At 40.4% G+C, this 22,483-nt stretch overlaps 1 protein-coding gene across 10 annotated transcripts in view; it reads right to left on the bottom strand.

The window, feature by feature from the left end:
• Nucleotides 1–22,483, bottom strand: part of CALN1 (calneuron 1) — a 732,697-nt gene that overhangs the window by 554,854 nt on the left and 155,360 nt on the right. The gene's annotated exons all lie outside the window — the stretch shown is intronic.

Raw genomic sequence — 22,483 nt, 5'->3', positions numbered from 1 at the left:
GACTGGTTAATTTACAAAGGAAAAAGGTTTAATGGACTCACAGTTCCACATGGCTGGGGAGACCTCACAATCATGGCAGAAGGTAAAGGATGAAGCAAAGGCACATCTTACATGGCAGCAAGCAAGAGAGCTTGTGCTGGGGAACTCCCATTGACAAAACCATCAGATCTCATGAGACTTATTCACTATCACGAGACCAGTATGGGAGACACCTGCACCCATGATTCAATTACCTCCCACCGGATCCCTCCCATGACACATGGGAATTATGGAAGCTACAAAATGAGATTTTTTACAAGTCAAGGAGAAGTGACTGCTAAGTTGTTTGGATGAGAGGCTTAGAGAATCACTGCCTGCTTTTGTTGCTGACTGGTGTGAGAATTTTCACATGTATCTTTTCTCTGGTTCTGGGAATTGGAGGCATCTGAACTGGTAAGCAGTCTTTCTGCCACCAAGAGGGGACAAGAAACTGGGGACCCAGGAAAGGAGAGTGCTATAAGGAAGGACTAGCCTGCTTCAGCCAGGTTTGTTCCTCCTTCTTTGTTGGCACAACCTTGGGGGCGGCAAAAAGGAACAGTCAAACCATATCATTCCCTATAGAATCTAAACATAACATCTTAGTGTGTGTCCTTGAGTTGTTTTTCAGAAACCTGGACCCCCATTAAACTGATCGACTAGCACATAGACCTCGAATAAGAGGGAACTGAGGACTAAACTCTAACTGTGGTTCTTGTTCTAAATTTCTTCCTGAAGGGTCTGGAGGAAGCCACACCTACGGGCCAGAATGAACATTCTTTTCTGCACACCCCGTATTTTTAGATAAAGTTTTACCTCCTTAACTAATCACAAATCAGAAAACCTTTGAACTCACCTATGACATCTGTAGAGATAGGATCTCCCTATGTTGCCCAGGCTGGTCTCAAACTCCTGGCCTCAAGTAATTCTTCCACCCCCACCTTCCAAAGTATTGGGATTACTAGTCCCAGTGTAAGCCCATGTGGGCCTCTGCTCCCAGACGTCTGCTTTTTTAAGTCAAACCAAATGTCGAGCTTTCATGGATTGATTTATGGCTTTGCCTGTAGCCTCTGCCTCCCACCTTTAAAAATCCTTCCCTGTAAGCCAACTGGGTGGTTGGGACTTAAGCATAAGCTGCCTGATTCCTCTTGGTTGGTGCCCTACAAATAAATGCCTCCCTTTCTCCTGCTGCAAAACCTTGATGTGGACAGCTGGTCTCACTGTGCCGGGTGAGCAACCCCTGTTATGACATGCTTGAGCCACTGGCTGAGTTTCATATACCTAGTTCAGAGACGTGCATAGAAGGTGATATGGTTTGGCTCTGTGTCCCCTCCCAAATCACATCTTCAATTTTATTCCCGTAATTCCCACATGTCGTGGGAGGGACCTAGTGGGAGATAATTGAATCATGGAGGCGGTTTCTCCCATACTGTTTTGGTGGTAGTGAATAAATCTCGCGAGATCTGATGGTTTTATAAGGGGAAACCCCTTTCACTTAGCTCTCTCACCCTGTCTCTTGTCTCTGCCATGTGAGATGTGCCTGTGCCTTTGGCTTTCCACCATGATTATGAGGCCTCCCCAGCCATATGGAACTGTAAGTCCATTAAATTTCTTTCTTTTGTAAATTGCCCAGTCTCAGGTATGTCTTTATCAGCAATGTGAAAACGAATTAATACAGAAGGTATTATACTACAAGAGTTTCCACAATGGGTCACAGGCAGATGAATAGAGTTGACAGGATCTCCATAAGATCTTTCCCTTTGATCCCTTAGTTTGGATGAATGCTGCATCATCTAACAATCTGTTGCCTCTGTAAGCAATTATTTTGTCACTTTCTAGATGGCAACCAGGTCACCAAAATGCCTTGGTAGGGCAAAGCACGGTGGCTGAAGCCTGTAATCCCAGCACTTTGGGAGGCCAAGGCTGGTGGATCACTTGAGGTCAGGAGTTCGAGATCAGCCTGGCAAACATGGTGAAACCCCATCTCTACTAAAAATACAAAAATTAGCCAGGCATGGTGGTGGGTGCCTGGAGGCTGAGGCATGAGAATCGCTTGAACCTGGGAGGCAGAGGTTGCAGAGAGCCGCGATCGCACCATTGCACTCCAGTCTGGGCAACAGAGCAAGACTCAGTCTCAAAAAGCGAAAAAAAGAAAAAAAAAAAAAAACAGACAAACAAATGCCTTGGTAAGTGTAGATACACACATGAAGTTCCTGGTAAAATGTGGGGGCCTCCCACAGAACCAGAGTCGGAAACATCTGGCCAGAGCTCTCATTCTGCCCTCCCTTGCTGCCTGTGTAAATTTGGGCAAGTTGTTTATTCTTCTAAATCTCATCGCCCTCATCTATAAAATGGGGATAATTAGAGTATCTATTCCACAAGGTTGTTGAGAAAATTAAATGTGATTATGTGAAATAGCAGTTCACTCCAGTTTACCTGGCTCCAGGCATAGAGTAAGCTTTCAATAAATGTTGGCAGTTGTTACAAGTGAATAGTCAACGCAAACACATAACAAAGACCTTACTTTGGGAGGAAAAAAAAAATCAAAGATCTCTTGCCTTAGGACACTAAGCTCAGCGAGCCTCAGAACTAGAGAAGGTTAGGCAGTAGCTCAACACTCGTAATACAGATATTTTGGAAGGTCCAGGTGGGAGGATTACTTGAGGATGGGAGTTTGAGACCAGCCTGGGCAACACAGGGAGACGCCATCTCTACAAAAAATGATTTCCAAAAGTAGCCAGGTGTGATGGCATATACCTGTAGTCCTAGCTACTCAGGAGGCTAAGGCAGAGGATCCCTTGAGCCCAGGAGTTCAAGATGACAGCGAACTGTACTCCAGCTTGGGTGAAAGAGCAAGACTTTGTCTCAAAAAAAAAAAAGAAATCAGAAACACAAAGAACTAGAGAAGCTGGATGGCAGACTTCTGCAGTTTCTTGGTCCTCCCTAGCTATGACCATTTTGAGACTTCCATGTTAAGGTGGTTGCAGGTTTACAGGCCCTGGCACTTTTGCTCCAACTTTTATTCAATATATGTGGTCAAAATGTGTCAGCTCCTTCCTATGAAAATACCAAAGAAAATCTTTTACCAATTACCGGGATGGAGGCTAAACTCAACATGAAACAAAATGAACAGGAAGGACTTCTCCTTATCGTGCATTTGTAGCTGGATTTAGCATAAGTTCTCTCTCTAACCTAGAATAGTACAGCCCTCCAGGAAACAGCGAGGAGTCAATTTCAACTTCCTTCTACCACCTGCCTCTAGCTTTGGGATTCAGAGTTACACAAATCAGACACTGAGACAAGTGCTACCTTACCAGTGATAATCCTCTCGTAAATATCCTCTTCCCCTATCTTCTTTCATTTTACCATCAATAAATACATCTACTTCAAGTGCCCAAGACACCCAAGGGTAGAGGGTGATGAAAAGATTCATTGCACTCGGAATAGAAATAGGTAGAAGTAGAAAAAAAAATCATTCGAGAAATATATGTTGAAGGGTAAAATTGTTCAGGTCTTCCATCAAAGTATGGAATCCAGGACTCACTAAATTCTTTGCAACACACATTCTCTCCTGTGTGGCTAGGGGTTTGCCACAAACCTTGCAGTGGTTTGCTTTGCAGTAATCGGTAACCAGGACAACATTTGGTATCTGGAAGGAGTGTGCTGCTGTAACCAAAACTTAAAATACTGGTATCGGGATTGAGCAATGGGGAAAAGCCATAACTTCTTCCAAAGAGTATTAATGAGAGTTGCAAGGACCTTTGGAAAACTCTTGGAGGAAACATGAAGGGCACAGAAAGTGCTTATTGGAAGCTGGAGAAAAGAACGCCTGAGTCACGTACCAGGAGAACAGTTAGCAAAACTGCTACCTGTCAATGGTCGGCTGGGCGTGGTGGCTCACGCCTGTAATCCCAGCACTTTGGGAGGCCAACACGGGTGGATCACTTGAGGTCAGGAGTTTCAGACTAGCCTGGCCAACATGGTGAAACTCCGTTTCTACTATAAATACAAAAAGTTAGCCAGGCGTGGTGGTGCATGCCTGTAATCCCAGCTACTCGGAAGGCTGAGTCAGGAGAATTGCCTGAACCCGGGAGGCAGAGGTTGCAGTGAGCTGCGATCAGCCACTGCACTCCAGCATGGGTGACAGAGCAAGATTCTGTCTCAAAAAAAAAATATATATATATATATATATATATATATATAACCAATGCAAGGATACCTAAGGACCTCATGGATCTGACTAGGGTGATTTCCAAGTGGAAAAATAGAAAATGCCAGCGGGATTTTTCCAGATGCCTATGAGAAAAGGTAAGCAGAGACAGGTTCATTGAAGAAGAAGCTATTCCAGTTTTTTAGTAGAACTGAGATGGAATAGCAAGGAACCAGAGTTTGCTGAGTTAGGAAGGATTACTGCTTCTCTGCTGGGTTAGAAACGACTACTCTTTCTCACTGTGGCGTCTCCAGGCAAAACCTTGCAAATCCGGGGCAGTAAAATCTGGTTTCTGGGAAAGATGGACTCAAGAATGGGGCTATACGATCCTTTGTTAAGGCCTCAGACATATTTAAGGGGATGCCCAAAAGGGCTTCTACACGTCTTAAAGACACTGTGCCTCATTCAGCAGCTTTGCAGGAGCCTAAAGATAAAGATAGGTCTATTTTTTTTTTTATTTTAAAATTTTATTTATGTATTTATTTATTTAGAGACAGAGTTTCACTCTGTTGTCCAGGCTTGAGTGCAGTGGCATGATTTCAGAGAGGAAAAGAGAGACAGGGAGAAAAAGAGAGGTTCCGGGCCTGTCTACAGCGATTCAAGCCCCTGCTGTGAGCGTCTTCCCGGAGGAGGCTACAGATTCTGCGGGGCAGAGACAAGCCACCCCCGCCATGCGCTCTCTGAATTCCCAATCCACAGAACCACAAGAGGCAGTCATACATTTTTGTGTTAAGTAACTTCGTTTTGGGATGACTTTTTGTTATGCGGCAATAAATAACCAGGAAAATTTAATTTACTAAATTAGAAAGATGTCAAAAACTATGTTGTAAAGTGAAAAAACTTAATGGCAAAATAACATGTATGGTGCCACTTTTGAAAAAGAAAACTTTGGCCGGCCGGGCGCGGTGGCTCAAGCCTGTAATCCCAGCACTTTGGGAGGCCGAGACGGGCGGATCACGAGGTCAGGAGATCGAGACCATCCTGGCTAACACGGTGAAACCCCGACTCTACTAAAAAATACAAAAAAAAAAAACTAGCCGGGCGAGGTGGTGGGCGCCTGTAGTCCCAGCTACTCGGGAGGCTGAGGCAGGAGAATGGCGTGAACCCGGGAGGCGGAGCTTGCAGTGAGCTGAGATCCGACCACTGCACTCCAGCCTGGGCGACAGAGCGAGACTCCGTCTCAAAAAAAAAAAAAAAAAAAAAAGAAAAAGAAAACTTTGTATATGGGATCCATGTACACATATGTGCACCAAATGTAATTCCAATGCTTTCTGTTAACTAACTCTGGAGAACCAGTATTGAGGGGATAAACAGATATATATTTATTTATAGATGACTATATGTTTATATATTTATATTTCTATTTTTAACTTATATAAATATATACTTTTATTTATGTATATAAATGTTCATACATTTTTATTTATATATGCTTATTATATAAATGGCTTTTTATAAATGGAATATAAATGGCTTTTTGCTTTTTTGAAAATATTTTCAAAACGTATATTAGCCAGCTAACAAAATGGAGTTGAGGTTAAATATTACATATAAAAATATATATAAGTATATATAATATAGCATATATTTATGAAATATATAAATTTATGTGTGAACATATATTTATATATTCATATATAAATTACTTTATGTGGTATTTATATTTATATATAAATATTTATATAAATAATATCTTATATGATACATAATACATTATATATTATATAATTATATATAATATATAATGGCACATGTTACATAATATATATTACATGTACTGTTATATTCATGCATAATATATGTTATATATAATTATATCATACATATATTATATAATTATATATCATACATAGTATATTACAATTATATATTATACAATATTACATAATATATGTATTAGATACTATTATTTAATGCCAAAAGTAAAGAACATCTTAGAGATCTTCAGAGCATTACAGGCATAGAAGGAAAAGGAAACCTTGGAAAGTGGAGGCATCATTGTGCTCCATTGTCCCCTTAAAGGCATTCATTCACCTGTGTTTGAAACTGCACATGGTGAACAGGTAAAAAAAAAAAAAAGGCAAGAGAAGGAAAGAGAGAAAGAAAGAAGAAAGAGGAAGGAAGGAAAAAAAAGAAAGGAAGGGAAAGGAAAAGCAAGGAAACGAAAGGAAAGGAAAGGAAAAAGAGAAGAAGGAAGGAGAAGAGAAGAGGAAAGGAAGGAAGGAAGAAGGAGAGAAAGAAAGAAGAGAAAGGAAAGAAAAGGAAAGGAAAAAAGGAAGGAGGGAAAGAAAGAGAAAGACAGAAGAAAGAGGGAAGGGAAGGCAAGGGGGAGAGAGAGAGAGAATGAGGGAGGAAGGGAAGGGGAGGGGAGGGGAGGGGGGAGGGGGAGGGGGAGACGGGGGATGGGAGGGGGAGGGGGAGGGGGAGACGGGGGATGGGAGGGGGAGGGGGAGAGGGGAGGGGAGGGGGAGATGGGGGAGGGGAGGGGGAGGGGGGAGGGGGAGGGGGAGAGGGGAGGGGGAGATGGGGGGGAGGGGGAGGGGGAGGGGGAGAGGGGAGGGGGAGGGGGAGGGGGAGATGGGGAGGGGAGGGGGAGGGGGGAGGGGGAGATGGGAGAGGGCAGGGGGAGGGGGAGGGGGAGGGGGAGATGGGGAAGGGGAGGGGGAGGGGGGAGGGGGAGGGGGAGATGGGGAGGGGAGGGGGAGGGGGAGGGAGAGGGGAGGGGGAGGGGAGGAGGGGAGGGGAGGGGAGGGGGAGATGGGGGAGGGGAGGGAGAGGGGGAGGGGGAGGAGGAGAGGGGAGGGGGAGGAGGAGAGGGGAGGGGGGGAGGGGGGAGGGGTGGGGGGAGAGGGGAGGGGGAGGAGGAGAGGGGAGGGGGGAGGGGGGAGGAGAGCGGGGGGGAGGGGAGGAGGGGAGGGGAGGGGAGGGGAAACCAAGCAGCAGGAAGGAGAATTCTTGGGAAATTGGGAGTCTATAACCTCCCTAGGAGGAGGGACACTCATAAACACCCCAGGGTTTCAGTTGAAGCTTTTGAAATACTACATGCATTAAGATTAAGGGCAAACCAAAAGCCTTTGGAGAATCAAGTTCAGCCTTAAATTATCTCAATAATTGATTAGCCAAAAATGATCTTTATGTACCCTAAATGCCTGCCAGATGAAAAAGTTAAATCTCTCTGAAGAGAGAGAACAAATGTATAGTCACTATAATTTCTTAAGTATAACATGTGGCATTTAATCAAAAATCAACAGGCATGTCCGGAAAAAGAACCAAATTAAGAAAAAATAAAGAGAAACAACAGACAATAGGAAAACCAAACAAAGGAAATTCAGACGCTGGATTTATATAAAACAGACATTAAAACAATTGTATAGATGTTTAAGAAAATGAATGACAAGATAAAGAAATTCACCACTAAATAGCTAAAGTCTATTTATTTATTCTTAATTTCTTTCTAATTCAATAATTGAACTTTTACTTTTTATTAATGTGATCCATAATTGTTAAAGGTCAAATGGTAATTTGTTATGCAGAAGTAGAATTTAAAAATAAACATCAAACAGTTCTAAAAGGTCAATTGTGCAAAATAGTGTTCTCTTTTTCCTCCTCCTCCATTCCTTTTTCCCAAAGATAACTACTTTCAACTAGTCCGTTACCTCTTTGGATAGTTATATCCATATTTCTAAATAAGTGGTTTTTAAAAAATATTTATTTTCTTTCCAATTAAAACACCTAACTGAAGGATGAAGATGTAATACTCTTACTTGTTTCTACAATCCACGCACATACATTCTGTCCTGATTCTCCCATATATAATGTTTAATTTGATCTCTATTCAGTTAAAATTTATTTATTATTTACTTATTTGAGATGAAATCTCACTCTGTCACCCAGGCTGGAGTCCAGTGGCACAGTCTCGGCTCACTGCAACCTCTGCCTCGCAGGTTCAAGCAATTCTCTGCCTCAGCCTCCCAAGTAGCTGGGGTTACAGGTGCCCACCACCACGCCTGGCTAATTTTTTGTATTTTTAGTAGAGATGGGGCTTCACCATGTTGGAACTCCTGACCTCAAGTGATCCACCCGCCTTGGCCTCCCAAAGTGTGGGGATTACAGGTGTGAGTCACCGCACCCTGCCAAAATTTGTTTATTTTTAACACAGAATAAAGTAGTAATTCTGGAACCTATCAAAAAATAAATAAAATGCACTCAATAGATGTGGTTAAAGCAAACTGGACACAGTAGAAGAGATTAGTGAACTTCAAATAGGTCAGTAAAAAATATCCTGCTAATGTGTGAGGAGAAGAAAAAGGTGGGAATGGAGAAAAGAGAATAAGAGAATTAAAGCAAAGTGAATCGTCAAATATATAACTCAAGTCTGAAAAGGAAAGGGGAGAAAGAGTGAGGTGGATGAGATGCTGGCTGAGAATTTTCCAAAACCAATAAAGATATGAAGCCACAGATTCAGGAAGTCCTATAAACTCCAAATAGGATACATACAAATGAAATCCACATGAAAGCAGTCATCATTACATTTCTAAAACCTAAAGACAATTTTTTTTTCTTTTTTTTTTTTTGAGACGGAGTTTCGCTCTTGTTGCCCAGGCTGGAGTGCAGTGGCGTGATCTCAGCTCACTGCAGCCTCCACCTCCCGAGTTCAAGCAATTCTCTTACCTCAGCCTCCTGCATAGCTGGGATTACAGGCATATGCCACCATGTCTGGCTAATTTTTTGTATTTATAGTAGAAACGGAGTTTCACCATGTTAGTCAGGCTGGTCTCGAACTCCCGACCTCAGATGATCCTCCCACCTTGGCCTCCCAAAGTGCTGGGATTACAGGCATGAGCCACCACACCCGGCCAAGACACAATATTAAAAGCAGCCAGGCCCCTTCTCCTTCACACACACATATACCTTGCAAAGGAACAATTCACCTGACAGACGACTTGTTAACAAACATAATAAAAGCCAGTACAACTTACAATCATTGGTATCATCTTTGGTGCACTAAAAGAAAATAGCTATCCACTAAATTCTGAACGCAGTGAACATGCCCACTAAAAAGAAAAGGAGCAATTTCTGCTTCTATATTACTAGGTTAGTGCAAAAGTAATTGCAGTTTTTACCACTGAGAGAATGATGGCGGTAGGGCTAGGTGGCTCATGCCTATAATCCCAGCACTTTGGAAGGCCAAGGAGGATGGATCACTTGAGAGGTCAGGAGTTCGAGGCCAGCCTGGCCAACATAGTGAGACCCTGTCTCTATTAAAAATGCAAAAATGGCCCGGGACTGGTGGCAGGTGCCTGTAATCCCAGCTACTTGGGAGGCTGAGGCAAGAAAATTGCTTGAACCCAGGAGGCCAAAGTTGCAGTGAGCTGAGATCTCTCCAGCCTGGGCGACAGAGCGAGATTCTGTCTCAAAGAAAAAAAAGAAAGTAATGGCAAAAACCTCAATTACGTTTGCACCGACATAATAAGTTAGTTTCCTTCCCACTATTAACAATTAGAAACTAAACAAATGTACAAATTAAGTGTTTTCTGTAATTGGACAACAGATAGTACAGGGCTGTGATCCATGTAAGAAAAGGAACAAATTATGTGTGTCCTGCAACTGCCCAGCTTTCTACCTGGAGATAGTATCCGTATCACTGCAGAGGAAAAGGAAGACAAACAGAACACAGGGGTCTCACTAACTTGAGGGATCAGAGTTCATGAAGGCTTAGGTAGCTAGATTTTGGGGGGCAGAGAACTGGAGAGGAGAAGGCTACACAGATAAAAAGATGGAAATTTTTCATAAGGATTTAAGTTCTTAGATGACAACTAAGATGTGCATAAGAAGACAAATTCCATGCCGCTAGGGAGAGCAGTTAGCGGAGAATTGTAAGTCGAACAATTTCTGGATGTAAGAAAGAACTGGAAAATGGGCAAGTTCTGATGATCCTGAGTGAGAAAATGCATTGAGCACCCAGTGGGTACAATAGAGTCCATAGGTGAATTGCACCTTCCTGGTAGCAGGAACAAACTAGCTCTAGAATAACAGCTATTGTTAAGACTCGACCTAACAAAGCTTAAAAGCAAACATCAAATGGATCAAAGTGACTCCCAAGTTACTAATCAAATGCCTAGCAAAGAAACTTCAAAACTCTTCAAAGGACAAAAACAAAATTCAGAAACTCAACAACACAACACCCACAGTGTCCATGGAAACAGAAGGAAAAATAACAATGGTGATGGAATCTGCAGAAAGGGGCTTTCGAGCAGCTATTAGAAATATTTTCAAGGATTTAAAGGAAATTGTGAACAATAAAGGAAGGCATGCAATCTAAAAAAAGAAGCAAATAAAATTGTAGCGCTGAAAAAAATGTATATTTAATGTGAAAAAGCTATTTGAGGGCTTAACATGACATTGGGTATTGTAGAAAAATAAGTGAGTTTGAAAAAAATAGCAACTGAAGCACAGAAAGAATGCTGGCTGAAAAAAAATCTTAAAATCCTTGATGGCAGGTGGGACAATATCAAGTTACCTAACATATGTTCGATTTTAATACCTAAAGAGAGATAAAAAGAGAGAGAGACTCTGTGCACGCGCTTGCCTCGTGTGTGTGTGTGTGTGTGTGTGTGTGGTGTGTGTGTGTTAGGATGGTTAAACAGAAGAAAGCATTTGAATAAATAGTGGTTAATATTTCGCAATTTGATAAAAGCCTAAAATACAGCTCCACATGACACGATTTACTGCAAGAAAGATAAATACAAAAAGTACACACCAAAGTATCTTATAATCAAATTGCTGTAAACCATGATAAAGAGAAAAATTTTTTAAAGTATCCAGAAGAAAAAAACATTATATCAGGAGAACAAAGAGAAGACGTAATACTAACTTCTTTTAAGAAACAATACAAGCCAAAAGACAATGGAATAACAATTTTAATGTGCTGTAATTGAAAGCAAAAACAAAAATACCGAGAACTGTCACTGTGGTTTTGATTTGCGTGTCTCTAACAATTAGTGATGCTGAGCATATTTTCAAATGCTTATTGGCCATGTATATGTCTTCTTTTGAAAACTGCCTGTTCGTGTCCTTTGCACACTTTGTTATGGGGTTGTTTGCTTTTGGCTTGTTAATTTAAGCACCTTATAGATTCCGGATATTAGCCCTTTGATAGGTGCATATTTTACAAATGTTTTCTCCCATCTGTCGGTCATCTGTTTACTTTGTTAGTTTCTTTTCCTTTGCAGATGCTCTTTAGTTGAATTAGGTCCCATGTGTCAATATTTGTTTTGGTTATCATTGCTTTTGGCATCTTTGTCATGAAATCTTTGCCAAGACCTATGTCCAGAATGGTATCTTCTTGGTTTCCTTCAAGAGTTTTTATAGGCCTATAAACCCTTTAGGTTTTATGTTTAAGCCTTCAATCCATCTAGAATTGATTTTTGCCTATGTTAAAAGGAAGGGGTCCAGTTTCAATCTTCTGTGTTGGCTAGCCAGTTATGCCAGTAACATTTACTGAAAAGGGAATCCTTCCACTGTGGAAAGCAGTGTGGAGATTACTCAAAGAACTTAGAACAGAACAAGCACTTTACCCAGCAATCCACTGGGTATATACCCAAAGGAATATGAACTGGTCTACCATAAAGTCCTATGCATACATATGTTCATCACAGCACTATTCACAATAGTAAAGACATAGGATGAACCTAAGTACCCAGCAATGGTAGACTGGATAAAGAAAACGTGGCACATACACACCATGGAATACTACGCAGTCATAAAAAAGAATGTGATCATGTCTTTTGCAGCAACGACGATAGAGCTGGAGGCCATTATCCTAAGCAATTTAATGTAGAACAGAAAACCAAATACTGCATGTTTTCACTTATAACATTGAGTACACATGGACACAAGGAAGAGAACAACAGACACCAGGGCCTATTTGAGAGAGGAGCAGGAGGAGGGTGAGGATCAGAAAACTACCTATCAGATACTATGCTTATTACCTGAGTAATGAAATAATCTGTACACTAAATCCCTGCAAGACTCAATTTACCTATATAACAAACTGGCACATGTACCCCGAAACAAAAGTAAAAGTTTAAAGAAAAAGAAAATACCGAGAATTTCCTAATCAGCAAAAATAGTCTCTAAATTTAAAGGTGATGGCTGGACGAGGTGGTTCACACCTGTCATCCCAGTGCTTTGGGAGGCCAAGGTGGGCGGATCATCTGAGTCCAGGAGTTCAAGACCAGCCTGACCAACATGGTGAAACCCTGTCTCTACTAAAAATACAAAAATTAGCTGGGCGTGGTGGTGGACACCTGTAATCCCAGCTACTTGGGAGGCTGAAGCAGGAGAATCACTTGAACCCGGGAGGTGGAGGTTGCAGTGAGCCAAGATCATGCCATTGCACCACTGCACTGGGCGACAAAGTGAGACTCTGTCTCAAAATAAATAAATAAATAAATACAAATTAATGTTTTAATTTTAAAAAATAAAGGTGAAATAAAGAGTTTTTCAGATAAACAGTAAAATAATTTATAGGCCAGGCACAGGGGTTCTTGCCTGTAATCCTAGCCCTTTGGGAGGCCAAGGCAGGAGGATCACTTGAGCCCAGGAGTTCAAGACCAGCCTTGGCAACCTAGCAAGACTCTGTCTCTATTCAAGAATTTATAGCCATCAGACTGAAGTAAATAACAGCAGAAATTTAGGAATGATAAGTCCTGGGAATGGAAAATATGTGAATAAAAATAAAAAGTTTGTCATTATTTTTAACTTTCTTTAAAAGGTAGTTTACTGATTAAGACAAAAATATTACCCAATGCATTTATGGGATTTGTAAGACATGTATAAGTAAAACATGTATGACAGCTGTAACACAAAGGGAGTAAGGAAATGGAAATATACTATTAAAAGGTAGTCAATTTATCCACGAGGTGATATAATACCATTTGATATCAGACTGTTACATTTGAAGGTGCACACTGTAAATCCCAGAACACAAAGAGATATTGCAAATAAGCCAATAGAGGAGAGTAACTACAGTATTTGAAAAATAATCAATACCAAAAGAAGTCATGAAAAAGGAAAAAGCAACAAAGAACACACGAAACAAAAAAGAAATAGCCAGATGGTACATTTAAACCTAAATGTATTGTGAACTGCATTTAATTTAAAGAGTGCGGAACCATTACCAAATGTTGAATTTATAGAGCACTGTGTTAACATAATCTTTTCAAGTGCACTTGGAATGTTCATAAAAGATAGGCTGTATCTTGTGCCACAGAATAATTCTCAGTACTTTAGTATTTTAGGCCAGGTGTGGTGGCTCATGCCTGCAATCCCAGCACTCTGGGAAGCCAAGGTGGGCAGATCACTTGAGGTCAGGCAGGAGAATCGCTGGAACCCAGGAGGCGGAGCTTGCAGTGAGCCGCGATTGCACCATGGCACTCCAGCCTGGGTGACAGAGCAAGACTCCATCTCAAAAAGAAAAAAAAAAAAAACACACTTTTGAGATTTTAAAGTTATCCCATCTCTACTAAAAATACAAAAATTAGCCGGGTGTGGTGGCACATGCCTGTAGTCCCAGCTACTTGGGAGGCTGAGGCAAAGCTTGCAGTGAGCCGCGATCATGCCATTGCATTCCAGCCTGGGCGACAGAGTGAGACTCCATCTCAAAACAAACAAACAAACAAACAAACAAAAACAACACCCACTTTGAGATTTTAAAGTTATCCAAATCATACCGGAAACATTCTATGACCACAATGGAATTAAAAATTAAATTAGAAATCAATAAGAAGAAGATACCTTAAATTTCCCCAAGATTTTACAAGTAAAAAACAGTTTCGCATAATGCGGATGTCAAAGAATAACGACAAATGAAGTTTAAAAATATTTTGAACTAAATGAAATGAAAGCACAATGGATTGAAATTTGTGAGGTCAGCTAAAACAGTGCTTACAAGGAAAATTACAGCTTAAAATGTTTACTTTACAAAAAGATGAAAGGTTTAAAGCCAATGTTTTAAGATTCTAACTTAAAAAGCTAAAAAGAGAAGAGCAAATTAAATTGAAAAAAAAAACAGAAGAAAGGAAAAAGGATAGGAAAATCAAATTTTAAAATGGACAGAAAAATGAATGAAAATGTCATAAAATTAATAAATCTGTAGCTAACTTGATTTGAAAATATGGCAAAAACACAAAGTACCAAGATCAGGAATCACTATAGATACTAACCATATAAAAAAGAATAACAAGGGAATATTATAAAACAATGTTATGACAAAAAATGGACAATTTAAACAAAAGATAAATTTTTATTTTATTTTATTTTATTTTTTTGAGATGGAGTCTCGCTCTGTCGCCCAGGCTGGAGTGCAGTGGCGGGATCTCAGCTCACTGCAAGCTCCGCCTCCTGGGTTCACGCCATTCTCCTGCCTCAGCCTCCGGAGTAGCTGGGACTACAGGCGCCCGCCACCACGCCCGGTTAATTTTTTGTATTTTTACTAGAGACGGGGTTTCACCGTGTTAGCCAGGATAGTCTCGATCTCCTGACCTTGTGATCCGCCAGCCTCGGCCTCCCAAAGTGCTGGGATTACAGGCGTGAGCCACTGCGCCCGGCTGAAAAATTTTTTTAAAAAACACAAATTACCAAAATAGACCCAAGGAGATATAAAAATCTGAATATTCCTGTATCTTTTAAATAAATTGAATTCATAATTAACCTCCTATGCCCTCAAAACATAAACAAATTCCTCTGTGCCCAGATGGTTTCTCTGGTGATTTTTAACATTTAATGAAGAGCTAATATCAATCTCATAAAACGTTTTCATAAAATAGAGAGTGGGCACACAGCTCAAATCATTTTATGAGGCTACTGTCTCTCTTATCAAAATTAAATACAGGCAATACCAAAGCAGAAAATGAAAATAAACGCAAAAAAGCCTTAACATACATTAGCAAACTAAATCCAGCAATATATAAAAAGGATAAGACGGCCGGGCGCGGTGGCTCATGCCTGTAATCCCAGCACTTTGGGAGGCCGAGGCGGGCGGATCACAAGGTCAGGAGATCGAGACCATCCTGGCTAACACGGTGAAACCCCGTTTCTACTAAAAATACAAAAAAATTAGCTGTGCGTGGCGGCGGGTGCCTGTAGTCCCAGCTACTCGGGAGGATGAGGCAGGAGAATGGCGTGAACCTGGGAGGTGGAGCTTGCAGTGAGCAGAGTTGGCGCCACTGCACTCCAGCCTGGGCAAAAGAGTGAGATTCTGTCTCAAAAAAAAAAAAACAAAAAAGGGTAAGACATCTTGACAAGGTGGAGTGTTTTTAAGTCACACAAAGTTAGTCTAAATCTTAAATTCTAAAAGATGAATCAGTATAATTTATCCTATTTATAGAAGAAAAAAATTACAATCATCCTAACGCATTCATGAAGAGTATTTGACAAAATGCAACTCCTATTCTTCATGAAAACTTGGGAAACTAGGAATAAAAGGGAACTTTGTCATCCTGCTAAGGGGTACTAAAAAACCTACAGCTAACGTCACACAAAATGATTAAAAACTGAATGCTTTCCCTGTAAAATCAGGAAAAGGGCTTCTATTGAACATTTGTTGGAGGACTCGGCCATGAAATGAGTCAATAAAAAGACAGAAAATGCATACAGATTGGTAAGTAAGAAGTAAAATTGTTTCCACTGAAAAGTAACATGATTGTGTACATTTAAAAAAAGAGTATTTGAATGAAAAAGTGACCTTAACAAGGTCACAGAATACAAGATCAATGCCAACAATAAACAACTGAAAAAAGAAATTTTAAAAACACTTCCATTCAGGCCCGGTGTGGCGGCTCATGCCTGTAATCCCAGCACTTTGGGAGGCCAAAGTGGGCAGATCACCTCAAGTCAGGAGTTCGAGACCAGCCTAGCCAACATGGTGAAACCCTGTCTCTACTAAAAATAAAAAAATTAGCTGGGCGTAGTGGTAGACCCCTGTAATCCCAGCTACTTGGGGGAGGCTAAGACAAGAGAATCTCTTCAACCCAAGAGGCAGAGGTTGCAGTGAACTGAGATCGTGCAACTGCACTCCAGCCTGGGTGACAGAATGAGACTCCATCTCAAACAAACAAAAAAAAAGGTCCCATTCACAATAATATCAATAACATGAAATATTAGGGATATGTTTAACAAAATAAGTGTAAGTTCTATATACTAAAAACCTCAAAACACTGCTAAGAGAGATTAAAGAAGACCAAAAAATAAATGGAGATCTATACCATGTTAATGGATCAGAGGTTTGATAATTTTAAGATGTCAGTTCTCTCCAAATTGATCTACAGGTTCGGCATCATCCCAATCCATATCCTAACAAGCTGTTTTGCAAAATTTGACAAGCTGGTTTAAAAATTTATATATGTATGCAAAGGACATAGAATAGCCAAAACAAATTTTTCAGAGAAGAAAGTTGGAAAGACTTTCTTTCCAACTGCTTTCAAGACTTAACTATAGAGCTAATCAAGAGAGTGTGGTTTGGCACAAGGATATATAGAGCAAAGGAACAGAACTGATTAGGAATACATTCATATGCATGTGACCAATTAGTTTTCCACAAAGGTGCCAAATTAATTCAAATTAATTAATTTAATGAGGATAGTCTTTTCATCCAATTGTGCTGGAATAACTGGATATTCACGTGGAAATAAATGAACTTTGATACTTTATTTACCCTATAGGCAAAAATTAACTCAGAATGGATCGTAGTCCTAAATATAAAAGTTAAAGCCACAAAACTTCTAAAGAAAACCCAGGAGAAAATTTTTGAGAACTTGAGTAAGCAAAAATTTCTTTTTTTTTTTTTCTTTGTTTTTTGTTTTAATTTCCCTTGAGACAGGATCTCGCTCTGTTGCCAAAGCTGGAGTGCAGTGGCACAATCGCAGCTCACTGCATCCTCCACCTCCCGGGCTCAAGCCATCCTCTCACCTCAGCGCCGGAATAGCTGGAAGTACAGGCTCGCGCCACCATGCCCAGCTAATTTTTGTATTTTTTATGGAGACAGAGTCTCACCATTTGCCCAGGCTGGTCTCAAACTCCTGTGCTCAAGTGATTGACCCACCTCCGCCTCCCAAAGTGCTGGGATTACAGGCGTGAGCCACCATGCCCAGCCAAAAATTGCTTAACGAGGATACAAAAGCCACAAATCGGCCAGCCGCTGTGGCTCATGCCTGTCATCCCAACACTTCGGGAGGCCGAGGCGGGCGGATCACTTGACGCCAGGAGTTCAAGACCAGCCTAGCCAACATGGTGAAATCATCTCTACTAAAAATACAAAAATTAGCCGGGCATGGTGGTACGCGCCTGTACTCCCAGCTGCTCGGGAGGCTGAGGCAGGAGAATCGCTTGAACCCAGGAGGCAGAGGTGGCAGTGAGGCGGGATTACACGACTGCACTCTAGCCTGGGCAACAGAGCAAGACTCTCTCAAAAACAAAATGAAACAAAAACAAAACAAAACAGAAAGCACAAGTCATAAAGGAAAAATTTGATCATTTTGATTTCACAAATTTTAAATCTTATGCCCTGAAAATTTCATTTTTGAAAACATGAATAGACAAGTCACAGATAAGGAAAAATTATTCATAATACATATCCATTATTTCATTATTATGAAATTCTAGAACAGAAAAAGACAATCTATAGTGACAGAAAGTAAATCGGTGGATTCCTGGGGCTGAGTGGTTGACTCCATCAGAGTACAAGGGAATAGTTTAGGTTGAAGGAAATGTTTATGTCTTAATTATGGTGACGGTTACAAAGGTTTATACATTTTGTCAAAACTCATCAAAGTGTACATTTTAAATGGGTGCATTTTATTATATGTAAATTATCCTCAATAAAGTTGATTTGAAAAGAAGAAAGTGAAGCCTTAAAAAAAAATTATGGTTGTACAAAGGGATGATAAATGTTTGAGGTGATTGATTTTCTAGTTACCTGATTTGATCATTACACATTGTATACATCTATCGAAATATTACACTGTACCCCATAAATATGCACAATTATTATGTGTTCATTTAAAATGATAATTTAAAAATTAGATTAAAGATTGTGCTTAAAATTTTCTAAAAAGAAAGAATTGCTATAGTGAGCTATTCAGATGGAAAAAAATATGGTTTCAAATGGAGGAACAGAGATGGAAGACTGGAAAGTAGATAAATGTAGATAAATCTGAGTAACTATCGTATTTTAATCTAATAATAAATGTTAATAATGTTTGGTAGGTTCTTAAATCTACTAAGAAATAAAATACATGAGAACAATTGCACAAAAGGTAAGAAAGGGGTAAACGGAGTAAAAGTGTTCTAAGGTCCTTGCAACTTTAGATACAACTTGCATTAAAGTGATAAATGTACTCATTTAGGATATATATCGGTGGGTCAAGGATACACATTGCAGTCCCTAGGGATATCACTAAAAGAATAATAAAAGAATGTAAAACTAACAAGGAGGACTAAAACTGTATAAAAAGTGCCAATCTCCCTGGAAGATAGAACATTTCAAAAATTGGATACACCTAATAATATAGGCTCAAAATATATAAAGCTAAACTTACAGAATTAAAAACAATTATTATTATTGTGCATTATTAGCTCAATCTGATTGACACAGTAAGTAATCAAAGAACTAGAAGAACATAAATTACAATGTAAGAGAAGAAAATCAAAATATAATAGCTAAAAACTGTAAATTAGGAAAATGAGCATATTATTTAGTCTGGGCATGTTGAAACAGATCTGATTAAACATAGCCGCTGCAGGGGGAGTGAGAAAGCTTAGAGCATTATATTAGTGTTTGGCAACATATGTCTTCCTCTAAAACCAACACTTCTAAGCTTTGGTTTTTTGTTTTGTTTTGTTTTGATTTTAATTCAGGGAAAGAAGTGGAGACTTCCAGGAAAGATGACGGTGTAAGTGGACATTTTTAAAACCTCCTCCCTAAAACCTACAAAAACCAACAAAGGAACTAATGATTAAAATGAAAACCAAACTGAAACTTAGAGACAGCCTTAACCTTGCCCTACAAATGCCAAAGAATACTTGCCAGATACAACACAACTTGAACCAAAATGAAATGTGATGCTGGCGTTTGACCACAACTCCTGCGCTTCAGAACCAACACAGTGCCATGGGCCCAAGAGCCTTGCTAATGCATCCCCCAGCCCAAGCTGAGATCTGGAGATGTGGCTGGGCCTCAGAATGAGAAAGCTTCCTCCTGCACCACAGATCAGTGCCAGCGGAGAGGCCTTGTGGGACCAGGTACTGCCCGTGTTGGTGAGTCCCAGCTTTTTCATGGTGAAACAAAGGGATTCGATTGGAAATAAAGCAAATTTCTTATCAAAGAAGAAAATTAAAGGTAGAGGAAAGTATGTGCTGATACCATCCCCACTCCATCCCTAATCAAATCTCAGGGCTGCCTTGATCTTAGCTGTATACCATGAGCATCATGCATGAGGTTTTTGAATGCTTTTAAATACACAATGAGACTCCCGTCAAACCAATGGAATTAGAATCTACAGAAGTGAGGCCCAGGCAAAAGCAGTTGAAAAACCTCCCCATTTTGAGATAACATGGTTAGCCTAATCAATAAGCAAAATTTAAAAATATTTATAACCCAATGTTGGCAGAGGTATAAAGAAATAAGTATGTTTATCGGAATTCTGAAGAAAATGATCATGATAGAAAACTTCTTTTTCTTTTCTTTTATATATATATGTGTTTACATATACGTGTATATATATGTGTGTATATATGTGTGTACATATGTGTGTATATGTGTGTATATGTGTGTATATATGTGTATATGTGTATATGTGTGTATATGTGTGTGTATATGTGTGTATATATGTGTGTATATATGTGTGTGTATATAGGTGTATATATGTGTGTGTGTGTATGTGTATATATATATGATTTTTTTTTTTTTTTGAGACAGAGTCCCCAGCTCCCAGGCTCAAGCGATTCTCTTGCCTCAGCCTCCCAAGTAGCTAGGATTACAGGCACACATCATCATGCCCGGCTAACTTTTTTTGTATTTTTAGTAGAGACAGGGTTTCATATTTTTTTAAGAGGCAGAATCTCACTGCCTCCCAGGCTGGAGTGCAGTGGTGCAATCATAACTCACTGCAGCCTCAAACTCCTGGGCTCAAGCGATCCTCCCACCTCAGCATCCCAAAGTGCTGGGGTTATAGGTGTGCACCACCATGCCCAGCTAATTTTTTAATCTTTTTCTAGAGACAGTGTCTCACTATGTTGCCCAGGCCAGTCTCAAACTCCTGGCCTCACATGATCCTTGAGCCTTGGCCTCCCAAAGTGCTGGGATTATAGGTGTGAGCCACTACTACCATGCCTAGCCTTGAATTACAAATTTTCACGTGGAGTGATATCCACTAGTGGAACACTCTGGATCTCTCTGTATTTCCTCGCTCACTTCTCTGATTAGTAAATGGAGAAAGGAAAAGGACTGGAAGATACAATCCTCTTGTTCTCTCTCCTCAGCTCTCCCTGCCTGCAGGGAGCACTGTCTTGACTTTGACCTTGCACTTAGCCATCACTCCCTGTGGCTGGTCAGGTGGTACTAATTCTGGGTGCAATATACCAGAGCAGGCATTGTGATCCCCGTCAAACTGACCCCAACTTTGGAGAGAGAAGAAAAGCGCAATTGGTGAATTCCCCTCAAGCCCATGGGGCAAAGTCAACAAAGATAGACGTAAAAATAACATTGGCGGCCAGGCGCGGTGGCTCACACTTGTAATTCCAGCACTTTGGGAGGCAGAGGCAAGCAGATCATGAGGTTAGGAGTTCGAGACCAGCCTGGCCAACATGGTGAAACCCCGTCTCTAGTAAAAATACAAAAATTAGCTGGACGTGGTGGCGGGTGCCTATAATGCCTGCAATCCCAGCTACTCGGGAGGCCGAGGCAGGAGAACTGTTTAAACCCAGGAGGCGGAGGTTGCAGTGCGATGGTGTCACTGCACTCCAGCCTGGGCGACAGGGTGAGACTCTATCTCAAAAAAAAAAAAAAAAAAAAAAAAAAAATTACATTGGCTGCTACCGACGCCACAAACCTGCCACCTCATCACTGTGCAGCCTGTTTTTTATTTCCCCATGAAGCGGCTCTGCATCTCTTCCTGCCAAAGGCCAGACCCTCCGCTGTGCTTTGTAGGATCCCATTCCTCCCCATTTTCTAGGAACCCTGCACTAGATCTCATACCTTTTATCTGTAGATTTTAGTTTGCTAATCCGCATAATACCCTCTATTTTCGAAGCCAGACCATGTCAGAGTCATTCTGGGCACCTTCCTCCTCCCCGACGGCGTTCTCAATCCATCTCTGAGTCCCATCGGATGGTTCAATATTCCAACGTGAAAAACAATATTCAATAACACGTCTCCCTCCCTGTTTCGTCTTCCAGATCCTCCTCTTTTCTCCTACAAGGCAAGCATTGTAACTTGCTTGCGTTTCTTTCCAGAGACATTTTACATATATCTGCTGCTTCTTTATACAAACGCTTACACACTGTACACATTGTTCTCTACCTTTCTTTTTCACTTGACAGGGTACTATTTTCAGGTCACACATATATATAGTGAGGTACAGGATATGCGGACACCACGTGCTTCCTGATACGACACATTGAGAAGATGACAGCATCATGTATGTACTATTCCTGACAAAAACGAATAACTTGATTCCAGTCATGAGAAAAACCTCATACAAACTCAATCAAGTGGAGGAACCTTCTGAAAGTTGACCTGGATTCTGCAAAAATGTGAATGTCCCAAAATACATAAAAAGAAGCTAAGAAATTCTTACGGCTTAAAGACCTGGCAGTGAAACAGAATGTCAAACTCATGGTTAAATCTTGGTTTTAAAACAAACTATAAAGCACATTACTGCAACAAACTGGGAAATTTGATTTTGGCCTGCATTTACTGTATTAGTGTTAAGCTTCCTGGATATAAGGATATTGTGGTCACGTAGGAAAATGTAATTGTCTTTGGGAAATATGTGCTAAATATTTAATGGTGAAGTCTGTTGTGATGTTTTCCGTTTATTTCCACCTAATACTCAAATGGTTCAAGAGAGAGAGGAGAAAGGAAAAGAAGAAACAAATGTGCAGGATATATGGCTGTTTTTAGTACTATTTTTACGATTCGTCTCTAGTTTTGAAATTTTTTTATTTAAAAAAATCAGAGAAAGAATGAAGGCATCATGC

This window comes from Chlorocebus sabaeus, chromosome 28 (genome assembly GCF_047675955.1).
Source record: "Chlorocebus sabaeus isolate Y175 chromosome 28, mChlSab1.0.hap1, whole genome shotgun sequence".
NCBI lineage: Eukaryota > Metazoa > Chordata > Mammalia > Primates > Cercopithecidae > Chlorocebus > Chlorocebus sabaeus.
This window is presented reverse-complemented; position numbering and strand designations above follow the sequence as displayed.